The 9132-nt window shown below is 49.6% G+C and overlaps 1 pseudogene; it reads left to right on the plus strand.

The window, feature by feature from the left end:
• Positions 1-9132, plus strand: part of LOC112071235 (late secretory pathway protein AVL9 homolog) — a 50966-nt pseudogene that overhangs the window by 6936 nt on the left and 34898 nt on the right.

Raw genomic sequence — 9132 nt, forward strand, 5'->3', positions numbered from 1 at the left:
ACCCTGACCCCTGACCCTAACCTTTACATAAAAACCAAATGGCACACTTACTTTTATAGTGCACTACCTTTTGACCAGGGCCCATAGGGTGCAATTTGGGACACAACCAGATACTTCCTCTTTTTTTCTTTCCCCATCATTCCATCTTTCCATCTCTCCTACCTGTGTTACTACACCGCTCCTGACAGTTTAATAATGAGTCTACTGTCACATTTAGCCCCGCCGTCTTCACCCCGTTTGAGACTCTGTTATCACGTCTCAGACACCTTACCTGCTAAAATAAGGGTCAAATAAATCTGCTGATGATGAGTCATCATTACCTCTGTGGGAAAAAATGAACAGCTTCGTCATCATGTTTGGCTTAGCCTAACTGGGCTACTGCAGTGCTCATGTTAGTATGTGAAATCAGCAGGAATTAATGTTGGAAAGGAGAGTTTTTAAAGCTAGTTAGGTCATAGACTAGCTGTGGTGCAGCGTGTGACTGTTGTTCTGCTGGGTAGTGTTGCCCTTGAGGCCCTCCATCTTGGCAAGCCTCCTTCTGTTGTTCATGATGTCACTGAGGCCGACGGGCCGGGCYGTTAGCTAGTTAGCAGTCACTCATCATGTGATCTGATTTTCCTTTTGGTCTACTACTGACCTGGTCCTGTTGATAAGCAGTACAGAGGGAGAGAATGGACTCGATTCACAGTAATATTATGCAACACATCCATTTCTTTCAAGTGGATATGTAACGGTTAGCCCTAGTAAGATGCGAAAGCTGAACAATATTATAGATATGAAGTCTGTGTTATACATAAGGCCTACATCTGTATTAGTAAAAATGATTMGTTTAACTACACTCCGGTATGTGTAGAACCAGATTTGAAATAATCTCTGTACTGTACAAGTCCTCACCTATTCCATGTTTTACACTGTAGGCCCTGTAGTGTCGTCTGTGAGTGATTCACTGGCTGCTTGTTGGCCGGGTGCATGAACCTCACTCACGCTGTACATTTTCATTAGGGATTAGTGATTCACTGCAGTGCAGTCGGGCTATAGAAGCAAYGACAACATGAGACAGACTCATACATGGGATGGCACAGTTCATGGGAGTAGAGTAGAGCAGTGCATCGTGCTGCTGAGGAGAGGAAGCTAGTAGACTACAGCTGTGGCTCTTCATATGTCCTTGGCTGTGCTGTTGCTCTGGTCCAGGGTGTTACGTGCTGCTTGCTGACGCTAAAGGCTCAGGGTCAGCAAGCCGCGAGTAACGCCCGGGACCAGAGCTAGCTGTACTGGGCCGTCTAGTCTGTCTGCCCCGACCTGTCTCTGGCCTTGTTGCTGACGGAGACGGGTCCTTGGTTGTAGTCACGGAGACGGGTCCTTGGTTGTAGTCACGGAGACGGGTCCTCGGTTGTAGTCACGGAGACGGGTCCTCGGTTGCAGTCACGGAGACGGGTCCTCTGTTGCAGTCACGGAGACGGGTCCTCGGTTGCAGTCACGGAGACGGGTCCTCGGTTGCAGTCACGGAGACGGGTCCTCGGTTGCAGTCACGGAGACGGGTCCTCGGTTGCAGTCACGGAGACGGGTCGTCGGTTGCAGTCACGGAGACGGGTCGTCGGTTGCAGTCACGGAGACGGGTCGTCGGTTGCAGTCACGGAGACGGGTCGTCGGTTTGCAGTCACGGAGACGGGTCGTCGGTTGCAGTCACGGAGACGGGTCGTCGGTTGCAGTCACGGAGACGGGTCGTTGGTTGCAGTCACGGAGACGTGTCCGTTGGTTGCAGTCACGGAGACGGGTCGTTGGTTGCAGTCACGGAGACGGGTCCTTGGTTGCAGTCACGGAGACGGGTCGTTGGTTGCAGTCACGGAGACGGGTCGTTGGTTGCAGTCACGAGACGGGTCCTTGGTTGCAGTCACGGAGACGGGTCCTTGTTGCAGTCTGTTTCCCTGACTGTAGCTCTGAGAGGGAGGATGCCTTAGCAACATTAGAAAAACCACTCCGTCTCTTACCGTCGTCATGGCCACTGGCCTCCTGATCCAAGTCCAAACCCCAGATTCTCTGATCTAATTGAATGACACGTCCATAGATCCTCGTATACATCCACATGATCCATTACAGATGTAGTCTAGTGGACGCCTTTCTAATGTTATCATCTTCCCCTCTGTTGTTGTTGTTGTAATTCGTACCAAAAACATCCTGACTCCTGGATCACACCGACAGCGTCAGTGCGGTAGCCTTATGTAACTGTAATAATGTCAAATGTTTTGGAATCACGTGCTCCTTCCTCCATCCCATCAGTTAATTGAGGATGTGATTTTCAAACATTTGACAGTTTATTTTTACAGGTCCGTAAGGCTAACGATGTTTTGGTGCTGATTACAACAACAGAGGGAAGATAACAAGTTATTTTCAGAGTCATCTTTAGTCGCTACAAACAACAGATGCTCACTGAGTCATCTTTAGTCGCTACAAACAACAGATGCTCACTGAGTCATCTTTAGTCGCTACTAATGTGTAATTCATTTGCTAGTGCTGAATTGCTGTTGACGTTTTTTGTTTGTTTGGCTAATAACTAAGGACCATGTTACGACAGATCTCAGATCAGAGAGAGATGTTGCTTAGCTACATTTTTACGTTTGAGTCATTTAGCAGACTCTTATCTGGAGCGACTTACAGGCAGTGCATTCATCAACGTTAGTAGGGAAAACAACCACATGTTATTGCAGGTAGACCATTCTTGGAAAATAGCAGCGAATGATGTGATTTTGTTGTTTTTGTTTTCTCAGAACCCGTGTTCTTCCACCTCCCTCCTCTCGCTGGGGCAGATATGAAGTGTGTGTACGGCGTCTCCTGCTATCCGCCAAATAGAAGCTAGGTTGGTTCCCCATTCTCTACAGTGTCACAGAGTAGGTCTCTACCAGCTGGTCAAGTCCTACAGCGTCACAGAGTAGGTCTCTACCACTGGTCAACAGAGTAGAGTCTCTACCGCTGGTCAACAGAGTAGAGTTCTACCAGCTGGTCAACAGAGTAGAGTCTCTACCAGCTGGTCAACAGAGTAGAGTCTCTACAGCTGGTCAACAGAGTAGAGTCTCTACCAGCTGGTCAACAGAGTAGAGTCTCTACCAGCTGGTCAACAGAGTAGAGTCTCTACCAGCTGGTCAACAGAGTAGAGTCTCTACAGCTGGTCAACAGAGTAGAGTCTCTACCAGTGGTCAACAGAGTAGAGTTCTACAGGCTGGTCAGCAGAGGACCACTGTACTAAGAGTAGAGTCTCTACCAGCTGGTCAACAGAGTAGAGTCTCTACCAGCTGGTCAACAGAGTAGAGTCTCTACCAGCTGGTCAACAGAGTAGAGTCTCTACCAGCTGGTCAACAGAGTAGAGTCTCTACCAGCTGGTCAACAGAGGACCACTGTACTATAGAGTAGAGTCTACCAGCTGGTCAACAGAGTAGAGTCTATACAGCTGGTCAACAGAGTAGAGTCTATACCAGCTGGTCAGCAGAGAACCACTGTACTACAGAGTAGAGTCTCTACCAGCTGGTCAACAGAGTAGAGTCTCTACCAGCTGGTCAACAGAGTAGAGTCTCTACCAGCTGGTCAACAGAGGACCACTGTACTATAGAGTAGAGTCTATACCAGCTGGTCAACAGAGTAGAGTCTATACCAGCTGGTCAGCAGAGGACCACTGTACTATAGAGTAGAGTCTCTACCAGCTGGTCAACAGAGTAGAGTCTCTACAGCGGTCAACAGAGTAGAGTCTCTACCAGCTGGTCAACAGAGTAGAGTCTCTACCAGCTGGTCAACAGAGTAGAGTCTCTACCAGCTGGTCAACAGAGTAGAGTCTCTACCAGCTGGTCAACAGCAGTAGGTCTCTACCAGCTGGTAACAGAGTAGAGTCTCTACCAGCTGTCAACAGAGTAGAGTCTCTACCAGCTGGTCAACAGAGTAGAGTCTCTACCAGCTGTACGATACCTACCGGACTGTACTACAGAGTAGAGTCATACTCATTCTCTGTGGTTCTGTTTCCTGAACTGTTTTCCTGACTGTTTCCTGACTGTTTCCTGACTGTTTCCTGACTGTTTCCTGACTGTTTCTGACTGTTTCCTGACTGTTTCCTGCTTTTCCTGGCTGTTTCCTGGCTGTTTCCTGGCTGTTTCCTGGCTTGTTTCCTGGTGTTTCTGGCTGTTTTCTGGCTGTTTCCTGACTGTTTCCTGACGTGTCATTAGGTCATTAGACATCAAAGTGTTTTGTTGTTTTTGTTTTTCAGTCCCTGAAGGTCCGACTGGCTGATGTCACCAGGGAGACGGTCCAGAAGAGTGTGTGTGTTCTCAGTCAAGTGGTGAGTGTGTGTTGTGTGTGGTGTGTGTGTGTGTGTGTGTGTGTGTGTGCCTCAGTCGAGTGTGTGTGTGTGTGTGTGTGTGTCCTCAGTCGAAGTGGTGAGTGTGTGTGGTGTCCTCAGTCGAAAGTGGTGTGTGTGTGTGTGTCCTCAGTCGAAGTGGTGAGTATGTGTGTGTCCTCAGTCGAGTGGTGAGTGTCCTGATGTGACAGGGAGGGAGAGAAGGGTGGGGATCGCTCTATGGAAAGTCACACTATGACCCTGGGTCAGTGGACAGCCTCCTCTCTGTCCGTACACCCCCGGCCCTCTATGACCCCCGACCCCTGGATCAGTGGACAGCCTCCTCTGTCCGTACACCCCGACCCTCTATGACCCCCGACCCTGGATCAGTGGACAGCCTCCTCTGTCCGTACACCCCCGACCCTCTATGACCCCCGACCCCTGGGTCAGTGGACAGCCTCCTCTGTCCGTACACCCCGACCTCTATGACCCCCGACCCTGGGTCAGTGGACAGCCTCCTCTCTGTCCGTACACCCCCGTCCCTCTATGACCCCTGGGTCAGTGGACAGCCTCCTCTCTGTCCGTACACCCCCGACCCTCTATGACCCCCGACCCCTGGGTCAGTGGACAGCCTCCTCTCTGTCCGTACACCCCGGCCTACACAGCTGTTTCTGTTCAGGACTCAGTAGGGAGACGTTGGTTCTCTTCCTCACATAAACGCAGAACGCAGACCAAGCCTCATAGCCTCCTGGAATAAAATAATAAAATATTATTATATATATAATAATATTAATTAAATATAGCTCAATTTTTTTCTTTCTAATGAGCCTGTGAAGTTGAACATTGGTGAAATCAGCCATTATTCGTTTGTGATGATAGACTACTGGTGACTACCCTTCACTTAGTCAATGGTGTCCCTTCTTCCCCAGCCTCTGTACGGTCTCCTCCAAGCTAAACTACAGCTCATCACACACGCCTACTTTGAGGAGAAAGACTTCTCACAGAATATCTATATTGAAGGTGAGTGTTTCCAGTCAACTCTCTTTCACCGTCAAATGTTTCATCACCAAAGGCTTGAATCACTTTATTCCAAGATGTGTGACCTTGTGTGTTTGTGGAACATTGAACTTAGAATCTTGTCTTACCGGTTCTCTCGTCCCTTTCTCCCCCCTCTCTTTCTCTCTCCTCCCTCTCTCCCTTTCTCTCTTTACCCCCTCTTTCTCTCTCTTTCCCCCCTCTCTTTCTCTCTCTCCCCCCTCTTTCTCTCTCTACCCCCTCTCTCCCTTTCTTTTCTCTCTCCCCCCTCTTTCTCTCTCTACCCCCTCTCTCCTTTCTCTCTCTACCCCCTCTCTCTCTCTTTCCCCCACTCTCTTTCTCTCTCTCTCCGTCTGTAGGAGTTGTATGAACACATGAACAGCTCTCTGAGAGGGACAGCTCTAGAGGGATCCCAAGTGTTCCTGGGTAAAACTGTTCTGCCATTCTCCCTGGCTTCAAATGGCACCCCTTCCTTTCATAGACCCTGCTCTAGACCTGCTCTAGGCCCTGCTTTAGGCCCTGCTTTAGGCCCTGCTTTAGGCCCTGCTTTAGACCCTGCTTTAGCCCTGCTTTAGACCCTGCTTTAGACCCTGCGTTAGACCCTGCGTTAGACCCTGCTTTAGACCCTGCTTTAGACCCTGCTTTAGACCGCTTTCCTTTAGACCCTGCTTTAGACCCTGCTTTAGGCCCTGCTTTAGGCTTTAGACCCTGCTTTAGGCTTTAGACCCTGCTTTAGGCTTTAGACCCTGCTCTTAGGCCCTGCTTTAGGCCTGCGTTAGACCCTGCGTTAGACCCTGCGTTAGACCCTGCTTTAGACCCTGCTTTAGGCCCTGCTTTAGACCCTGCTTTAGACCCTGCGTTAGACCCTCGTTAGACCCTGCTTTAGGCCCTGCTTTAGGCTTTAGACCCTGCTTTAGGCTTTAGACCCTGCTTTAGACCCTGCTTTAGGCCCTGCTTTAGGCTTTAGACCCTGCTTTAGGCTTTAGGCCCTGCTTTAGGCCCTGCTTTAGCCCTGCTTTAGACCCTGCTTTAGGCCTGCTTTAGCGCTGCTTTAGCCCCCCTGCTTTAGACCCTGCTTTAGGCCCTGCTTTAGACCCTGCTTTAGGCTATAGGACCTGGTCATCTGTGGGGCGATCAGGTGTCTGTTGTTGTAGCCTCTAACATGTCCTAGATTAGCCCATAGAAAGATGTGTGTCTATTGGCCACTTGTTATGGTGATGAACCCAGCTTACAGAAACAGGCTGCATCTTTTCAGGGGGTGGGGGGGGGGGGGGGGTCTTAGATCATGACGTTGAGCACCAAATGGCTCCCTACTTCCTATATAGGGCGCATGGAGCTCTGGTCAAAAGTATTACACTCTATAGGGATGGGGGTGTAATTTGGGACGCATGTTCCACACGTGTGATAGAAATGTCCTCCCTGAGGCAAATTTCACATTCTTCACATTCTCTCCCGACAGGTATGTCACCAAGAGATTTAATACTGCACTTTCGACACAAGGTACATTTTAATGTGTTTTGAGGCAAGCGGATGACTTGTAAAGGTTTAATGAGAGTCCCAAATGCACCCTATGCCCCTATATAGTGCACTACTTTTTGACCAGGCCCCCGAAACGGTAGCCAGAAGAACGGTACCCGACGAACGTAGCCCGACGAACCGTAGCCCGACGAACCGTAGCCCGACGAACCGTAGAAGATAGCCCGACGAACGGTAGCCCGACGAACGGTGGCCCGACGAACGGTGGCCCGACGAACGGTAGCCCGACAGACGGTAGCCCGACGAACGGTAGCCCCTATGGGATCTAGAGTAGTGCACTATAAACGGAGTAGGGTGCCATTTGGGAAATCCTCCTGGAAACATCTGCCAAAGATTGTAGTTTCGTTGTTGTGGTGCTTTAATTGACATGCTTCCTTAACTCTCCCCTTCTCTGACATGCTTCCTTAACTCTTCCCTTCTCTGACATGCTTCCTTAACTCTTCCCTTCTCTGACATGCTTCCTTAACTCTCCCCTTCTCTGACATGCTTCCTTAACTCTCCCATTCTCTGACATGCTTCTTAAATCTCCCCTTCTCTGACATGCTTCCTTAACTCTTCCCTTCTCTGACATGCTTCCTTAACCTCTCCTTTCTCTACTCTCTCTCTCTGACATGCTTCCTTAACTCTCCCTTTCCTGACATGCTTCCTTAACTCTCCCCTTCTCCTGACATGCTTCCTTAACGCTCCCTTCTCTGACATGCTTCCTTAACGCTCCCCTTCTCTGACATGCTTCCTTAACTCTTCCCTTCTCTGACATGCTTCCTTAACTCTCCCCTTCTCTGACATGCTTCCTTAACTCTCCCTCTCTGACATGCTTCCTTAACTCTCCCCTTCTCTGCATGCTTCCTTAACGCTCCCTTCCTCTGACATGCTTCCTTAACGCTCCCCTTCTCTGACATGCTTCCTTAACGCTCCCTTCTCTGACATGCTCTACCTCTTCAACTGCTGTTCCTTAACTTCTCCCTCTTCTTACTCCCTTCTCGACATGCTTCCTTAACGCTCCCTTCTCTGACATGCTTCCTTAACGCTCCCCTTCTCTGACATGCTCCCTTAACGCTCCCTTCTGACATGCTTCCTTAAACTCTCCCCTTCTCTGACATGCTTCCTTAACTCTCCCCGTCTCTGACATGCTTCCTTAACGCTCCCCTTCTCTGACATGCTTCCTTAACTCTTCCCTTCTCTGACATGCTTCCTTAACTCTCCCCTTCTCTGACATGCTTCCTTAACTCTCCCCTTCTCTGACATGCTTCCTTAACTCTCCCCTTCTCTGACATGCTCCTTAACGCTCCCCTTCTCTGCATGCTTCCTTAACGCTCCCCTTCTCTGACATGCTTCCTTAACGCTCCCCCTTCTCTGACATGCTTCCTTAACGCTCCCCTTTCAACTGACATGGTTCCTTAACTCTCCCCTTCTCTGACATGCTTCCTTAACGCTCCCCTTCCTGACATGCTTCCTTAACGCTCCCCTTCTCTGACATGCTCCCTTAACGCTCCCCTTCTCTGACATGCTTCCTTAACTCTCCCCTTCTCTGACATGCTTCCTTAACTCTCCCCGTCTCTGACATGCTTCCTTAACGCTCCCCTTCTCTGACATGCTTCCTTAACGCTCCCTTCTCTGACATGCTTCCTTAACGCTCCCTTCTCTGACATGCTTCCTTAACTCTCCCCTTCTCTGACATGCTTCCTTAACTCTCCCCTTCTCTGACATGCTTCCTTAACTCTCCCTTCTCTGACATGCTTCCTTAACGCTTCCCTTCTCTGACATGCTTCCTTAACGCTCCCTTCTCTGATGCTTCCTTACGCCCCTTCTCTGACATGCTTCCTTAACTCTTACCTTCTCTGACATTTCCCTTCTCTGACATGCTTCCTTAACTCTCCCCTTCTCTGACATGCTTCCTTAACTCTCCCCTTCTCTGACATGCTTCCTTAACTCGCCCCTTCTCTGACATGCTTCCTTAACTCTCCCTTCTCTGACATGCGTCCTTAACTCTTCCCTTCTCTGACATGCTTCCTTAACGCTCCCCTTCTCTGACATGCTTCCTTAACGTCCCCTTCTCTGACATCTTCCTTAACGCTCCCCTTCTCTGACATGCTTCCTTAACGCTCCCCTTCTCTGACATGCTTCCTTAACTATTCCCTTCTCTGACATGCTCCTTAACTCTTCCCTTCTCTGACATGCTTCCTTAACTCTCCCTTTAGGTTCTGATCCTCTCAAACTGATTCTGCTGGAGAAGAAGGTGAAACACC

The sequence above is a fragment of the Salvelinus sp. IW2-2015 genome, unplaced genomic scaffold, assembly GCF_002910315.2.
Source record: "Salvelinus sp. IW2-2015 unplaced genomic scaffold, ASM291031v2 Un_scaffold1552, whole genome shotgun sequence".
In the NCBI taxonomy this organism is placed as follows: Eukaryota; Metazoa; Chordata; class Actinopteri; order Salmoniformes; family Salmonidae; genus Salvelinus; species Salvelinus sp. IW2-2015.